This window comes from Tachypleus tridentatus, chromosome 9 (genome assembly GCF_004210375.1).
Source record: "Tachypleus tridentatus isolate NWPU-2018 chromosome 9, ASM421037v1, whole genome shotgun sequence".
In the NCBI taxonomy this organism is placed as follows: Eukaryota; Metazoa; Arthropoda; class Merostomata; order Xiphosura; family Limulidae; genus Tachypleus; species Tachypleus tridentatus.
In genome coordinates this window covers 91217295-91225082 of record NC_134833.1, presented here as the reverse complement: position 1 = coordinate 91225082, position 7788 = coordinate 91217295, and positions in this window count along the sequence as shown.

Below are 7788 nucleotides of genomic sequence, written 5' to 3'. Positions count from 1 at the left end.
AACGCGCCATCTAAATTATCCTATGTGAAAGCTGATAGGAAAATGTTTGTTTGATTTTAAAGAATGGTACTAATAATGTAACACTAACATACTTTTAGCGCTTGGATAACATTTAATATACTTTTGCAATTAATTACTCCTTATTATTCAGCTGAATAACTGGTTATTTATTTATTTATTTATGTTTGTAGTTATGCACAAAGCTAAAAATGACCTAAATTGACGCTTAGGAGAAATGTAACTAGAGCGTTCGAAAACATCTTTCTCTTCGCTCCATTGGTTTCTATTTATTTGTGAACTGTTTATTCACCAAAATATGAGATATAGCGAAAAAAGTAAAGAATCGATACAAAATAAAACCAGTTGTATTTGTCATAAGATAATTAGTATTAGATTTGTGATTTATTTTACTTTTAAACACTAGAGTTTTTATTTGGTCCCTTAGCGAAACTCATCGTTTTCGATGGATATGGCAATTATACTGTAGTTGAAATAATATTATAAATTCTTCTTCTAAGAAAAACTCCTAGCAGCCATAAAGAAGATAATGTTTAAAAATACAATACGTCTAATACTTTTATTTTATGGCAAATATGATTTATTATAATCGCGCTTCACCAGCAAAAGTTTCCTAGCAAATAAATAGCACTGTTGACAGTTACAATTATATTCAGGACGAAGAGATGCAAAAGTTTCTGATCATCCCGAATTATCTTTAAAGCCAAAACTTTTTTTAAGCTTGAAAGATTTAGAACTCTTATTCCTGCTGTTAATTTGATTTGATGATATTACTACGTTTGTTGTTTTACAGCCGACTTTGTGAGATTTGGTATTAAGTTAAATGTGTCTTTGGCAATGAATGAATAGTGCAAACACAACGTGGTTTTCAAAATCATTATTGTTCTTGGAAGAATTCTAACGAGTTCAATAAATAATGCGTTGTTCAAAAATACAATAAGCCTAAGACATAAGCCGAGTTGATCATAATTACACTTCACGTTTTGGTATCTTTTATTTTGAATTTTGCGCAAAGCTACACGAGGTTTATCTGCGCTAGCAGTCCCTAATTTTGCAGTGTAAGACTAGAAGGAAGACAACAAGCCATCACCACCCACCTCCAACTCTTAGGCTACTCTTTTACCAACGAATAGTGGGATTGATCGTAACATTATAACACCCCCATAGCTGAAAGAGCGAGTATGTGTAGTGCAACCGGGATTCAAACCCGCGGCCCTAAGATTACGAGTCGAACGCCTTAACCCACCTGGCCATGTCGGGCCACAAAAGAATGATCGTTGAGACTGGTAAACAGTGCATCCCCACTGCAATGTTCGTTCTATTAATTTAGTTACCTCTAAAATCCAGAGCACATTTTATATCCCTGATGATTTTTATGGTAAGATGCAGTTTTATGTTGTAGTTATTGAGGCTTGTTTTGACAATAAAAATTTTTCCATCACAGGTTTGATCTTACTGTTTTTTATGCAGTCTTTCTTTTTTACTTTAATATGTACTTAACTACTGAAATAATATCTTTACATATATATTTAACTATGATGATGCTAAGCATGTCATGGCTGAAACTATGGTTCTAATTTACAACCACATGTAGCTCTATTAACACAGATATATCATTATAAAGAATGATTAACTCTCCATATTTTATTCATATATGTAAACACACCAAATAGCATAATGCTTTTAATATAAGTATATATTTAAAAACAAGTATACCTGATATATTTTCTCTTAATTTCTTTTGTATACGTGTTTACTGTGTAAAGTAATCCTTAGCGATATATTATTTTGTTAAAAACAATTATGACATAAACGTTTTTATTTTTAAACGTAAGTTCATTGAATAGTGTCATATTTAGTTTTTGAGTTGCTATAGAGTGACTGAAGATTTTGCATGCAGCAAATATGATCCTTGTTCTACATTAAACCTTATTATACTTATTAAAAACAGTGTTCATTTGATATTTCTTCAGTACTAATTTTCCTACATAAAAGAAGGACAGAGAGTTGCCACTTAGTTAACGTGCAGGGCTGAATATCGAAAGGTTCAAGATTCTCGACGCGATGATACTGAACATGGTCCACACTGTAAACTAGGGGTGCGTTATAAAAGTAATAGTTAATTACGTTATTTGGGTCAAAAAATTAACAAGGTCTTAGTAGTGGAGAATGCTGATAATTGACTGTCATTACTTGCTCGGTAGATCGAAATTCTCCGAATCCTAGCAGTTTTTAATCTTGCTACTTAACTTATGAGTGTGCAAAAGGTACAGTTCAGGTAACAAATGTTTATATAAGTTACAAGTTTTATACTAGAAAGCGCAGTAGATTAATAAAAAAAAGTAATTATTCTTTTGCAAAAAATATTTGTTTCACACAACATAAATAAAACAAATCTGTAACGTGGTGTTAGGCAAGTACTTTAATGTTAGTTGTTGATAAACGGCAAGCCACAATCACCGATAATACTGTGGCCTTTTAACGCTTACAGCTGGGTTTCTATACCCTTGGTGGGCACAGAACAAATAGCCCACTGTGTAGCTTTGTGTTTTATTATAAACACTGGTATAAGTATATAATATAAACAAAAACCTAATTAGGGTTACCAGACATTCAAGATTGAAGGTTTCTTTCTTTTTTGTGTCCTGGTAAGAAACAGCAAAAGTATTAAATTAACCTATTATCTCTGTACTTCGATGTGCGTATAATATGTATGGCTTATGGTTATACACTGTTCCTTTAAATATAATGCGAAAACTCATACAATAAATACGGATGATACAGTACAATACCCTGCCCTTCCATTACCTATGCTACTTTTTCTTAAGATAACATTCCATTGGGTAGTAACAGGAGTTTAGAGAAAAATAAAGGAGTAACATATTTCTTTCGAGTAGATTCGAGATAAATTAGGCACTTTTTTCTATAACAAGATAAATTTTGTTTTTCTAGTATCTCAAACTGCGATACAATAAAAATCAGGTTATTTAGCAAGTGGTCAAAACGTGTGTTATTGTAACTTAAATTGTTTCACAACTGTTACACGAAAACCCACCAGTGGCTCTGCGGTAAGTATGAAGGCTTATGACGCCCAAAACAGAGTTTCGATACCCATAATCCTGTTGGGCACAACAAGAGTAGCCCAAAAATAAATAAACAAAGTTACGGGGAAAAAGTCCCAGCTTTTCGTTCTGTAAATCTGGTATTCCCAGTCTTAATAATTGTTTGTTTTATTATTTATCTCCCAGTGGGTCAGCGGTAAGTTTACGAACTTGCAACGCTAACCTTCGTGGTTTGATTCCTTTTGGTGGGCAAAATGCAGACATGATTCCTGTGTAGCTTCGTACTGACAAACAACTTTTATTATTGTGCTGTACAGAGGCGTCGAAACCGAAAGTGCTGTGATACCCCCTCTTTATATACTTAACTTATACAGTAGTTTTGAATTATATTATTATATTATCTTCGTGTCTAGCTAAACAACCCCATTTTACAACTTTTTCCAATAGCATTGTTGTGTATTTTAAAAACTAAATTTTGTCTTTCAATTCCAGTTATTGTAAAAATGCAATGTTACCTGAAATCACCTCATTTCAACAACTCGCCTAAAATCTGAGATTCTTAAAAAAAGAAAATAAGAATTGGCCAAGATAGATGTTTCTAATTTAATATTTTGATACCACCATAAAAGCTTTAATTAAAAGTATTCAGTGTTTACAACAGTCGCTCTTCGACTGGTACAACCGACAAGTTCTGAAATTAAACGAAAGGCCCCATCGACGGCGACATGTTGGGGGACAGAAGATATGCCTGAAGTGCTGTTTCTTCACACCTCTGATTTTTTTAATCCGAGAAAGACAGATTAGGAGATGTTAAAAAACAAACATATAAGATTAAAATAACTTTTATCACCAGTTTTGAACCTATTGGTTTGTAGTTTTCACGTTTGAAAACCGTGAATTCTGTATTACTGTTTATTACATTTGATAATACTGAATTAACTTCAGCGAAACGTTGTATGTATGTACTCTTCACTTTTCTTCAATAAACTCGGTGTTACGTTCCACTTGATATTTCAGTTATTCTATTTATCTTGAGTTACTTCATCTAATCCTTACTGGATTCACCATTTAGTTGATTTCTCTTCATCAATACTTAATCGTCTGAATTATCTTTTTTTTTTCGCATCGCAGCAGTTCGTGCTCTTGCTGTATCTCTTTAAAATGCAACGATTCATCGGTTCGACTTCTCTTGGTCGAATCATTTGATCTTTCTACACCGGCACAATTCACTGCTCAGTCGATTTATTTGTAAACTGTAACATTTCATTATCTAGTTGACTTCTCTTTGCTGCAATTACTCAAAACCTACTTGAATTTATTACACTGCAATTATTCAGTATCTTGTTAAATTTATTACATTGCAATTATTCAATATCTACGTAACTTTATTACACTGAAATAACTTACATTTAGCTAACTTTATTATAGTGTAATGATTTATTATTTACTTAACTTCATCATGTTCGCAAGATTCTTTAACTAGCTGACTTCCTTATATATTGTACGATTAAATACTTTTTTGGCTTTGCTACGTTGCAACGATTAGATATGTAGTTAACTTCATTGTACTGCAACGAATTATTACTTAGTTGACTTATCTACGCTTGAATGATTTATTACTAGGTTGATTTCACTATATTCTGCAACATTGGATATTTAGTTAACTACTCTACAGTCCCCTCCCCAGTGGCACCGCCGTATATCTCTAACTGCTCTGCACTAAAACGAGCCATTCTTTGATTTACTTCTCCGTATGCTGCAACTACTCAGTATCTAGTTAACTACTCTACAGCGCCCTCCCTCCCAGTGGCACAATCGCGTGTCTCTAACTACACTACACTAAAATAATCCATTATCTAATTTACTTCTCTTTTCACTGCAACTATTCATTCTCTCATACTTTAGGTCAACACATAGTTGACAGGCAACTGAAGATTGAAGATTCTGTTAAGAAATGATCTGTAAACTGTAGGTCAGTTATTCTTACTGCTATGGTTGGAAAATTGCAAGAGAATCTAATGAAAGAAGCTTAGCAAATTAATTTATCAAAATACAACAGAAATAAAGCCCAAGGTAGATTCATTGATATTTTTTAATAATCTATTAACTTTATTTCGAAATGTTACTTATTATCCGACAGTAGAAAAGGTGTAGAATGGTGAACCTTAGATTTTTAAAAAAATTTCGATACGGTTGCATACTGAAATCACGTTGTTATGGGTATGAAAAGAATAGTTAATTAGATTGTAGGGTGATTGGATGAAAAAGTGTTCTTACTAATGGAAAATGAACCTTTCTTGCTGGTGGAGTACCTCGTGGATCTGTACTTGGGCCTTTGATTACTCTGATTTGCAATAATGATACTGATACTGCATAATGGGTAAAGTTTGCTAGTGACATTAAACTATTGGATATTTCCAGCTCTGTTGAGAACATTGAAATACTACACAATTAAGAGAGCCAATTGGTAAGTTGGGCAAATATAAATACTTGGCAAATGTTCTTTGATTATAATAAGTACAAGGTAATGCATAATGGTTATCATAATTGGGATCACGTGTTTAATATAGATTGTAATCCACTCAATAGCGTATATGAAGAAAAGGATTTTGGCTTTTTTGTGGTCACACAAGACATCGAAACAATAATCTGTTAGTAATAGAATTTTACGATGTACTTAAATACGCATTGATTAAAAATCAAAAGGATTAATTATCTCTCTACCCGAATCACCACTTAGATCTTACTTGGAATACTACACACAGTTTTGGTTTCCTTATCAAATAAATTACTTTAATGGGAAAAGCTTTAGGTTAGGGCTACTCTAAAGAATAATTCTGCACTAATATAGAAGGGTTATCTCATAGGGACAGGATAGGATATCTTACTTTATAGTTTCTTAAAGAATAATAATAATAAGTGATCTTATTGATTCGTACTATAATATCCGGGTAATTGACGAGATAAAGGCCTCTAACAGTTTTGTCGCATACTGAAGACAGTAGGATAAGAGAGTACAAGTTTAAAGTTTGGAAAAGATAAACGAGGTCAAATCAAGACATTTTGAGTTTTCTAAGAAGCGATTGGCTAATGGAAAGATAAATTATCTAGTTGACTTCTCTGAATAGAAATAATCAAATAAAGCTATTTATTCATTAAGCTTCACCTTCGTAATATCCTTTATTCTAACATAGAGAAAGAATGAAAAATTTACTCGTTTTACTTTAATCCTGTGATATACTCTAAAATAAAACATCTTTGAATACAGACCGTCGATAGTAATTATGTACTTGATACTATTTTTCGAAGTGATATGTTTTAAATTGGTACCTAACATACCTAATGAATTGTGATGAAACTACGTACTCATTAAACTTTCTTTCAGTAATATCCTTTGAGATGAGGCTTAGCACGGACTATTAAGCACTGACGAAGTTATGTATTTATTACGCTTTAACTCGATAATACGAATTCTCTTAGTTGATTGAGGGGATTCATTTGTGTTCATAATATATCTTTCTTAAACATGTGTACATAAGTGTACGTGTGTTGTGTTTCTTTGTTTTTTGAATTTATCGCAAATCTACTCGAGGGGTATCTGCGCTAGCCGTCCCTAATTTTGCAGTGGAAGACTAGAGGGAAGGCAGCTAGTCATCACCACCCACCGCCAACTCTTGGGCTACTCTTTTACCAACGAATAGTGGGATTGACCCGTCACATTATACACCCCCACGGCTGGGAGGGCGAGCATGTTTAGCGCGACGCGGGCGCGAACCCGCGACCCTCGGATTACGAGTCGCACGCCTTACGCGCTTGGCTATGCCGGGCCGGGAGGGTGTAGAAGAACAGTTAAATATAGTTTTTAAAACCTGTATTGTTCCTGTTTCTATTTCTATTATATGATGAATATAATAAACAGAATATGGTTATTCCATGCACCTCCGTCCGTGGAGCTTTCCTATTTTTATTACTTTTAATCTCTCTTTCGCTTCTGTCCTTTATTGTTTGTTGTTGTTGTTTTTTTGTTGTTTAACTACCCTAATATTATTTCATTAAACCTGGTTTCTAAAGTACTTTAAGACCAATTAATTCAGTTATTTCAATCAGATGCGTTTTTTCAGGCCTGATGAAAATACAATTATCAAATAACTGTTTTCAATCAAGTGGTTTTAGTTTTGTTTTCAGTATCAGTTGCATACATGAGAAAGTACAGCAATAGTTTTAGAAATTGACTCAAGAGAGAGAGGAACTTACGGATTCATCGTTTTTATTTTATCAATTGTTTTTAAATACAGTTATTCCACAATGAAAGTTTTCTACACGTGTCTAGACATACCAGAGACACAAACAATGCCTTATAAAATTGTTTGTTTCTAACAGAAACTGAATGTATATAGTACTAATAGTTAAGAGCCTAACTGACAAAAATGAAAGCATTTTCTAATTCAATAATAAATCTCGTTATCCACACACAATGTTCAAACTATACAGCTTTATTTGCATTTAAGATGTACATGGAGATATAATCAAATATTCATGCCTCTGTTCTTTTGTCTCTACATCATCATTGTACACTAACAAAATGGTTTCGCAATATCTGACACATTTATTTATACGAGTTATGATCTTCTGTTGATTCTCAATTAACTCCTTATCTCGGGAAAAATAATACATACCTCTATGAGAGACTTCAGATACACAGTTTAAC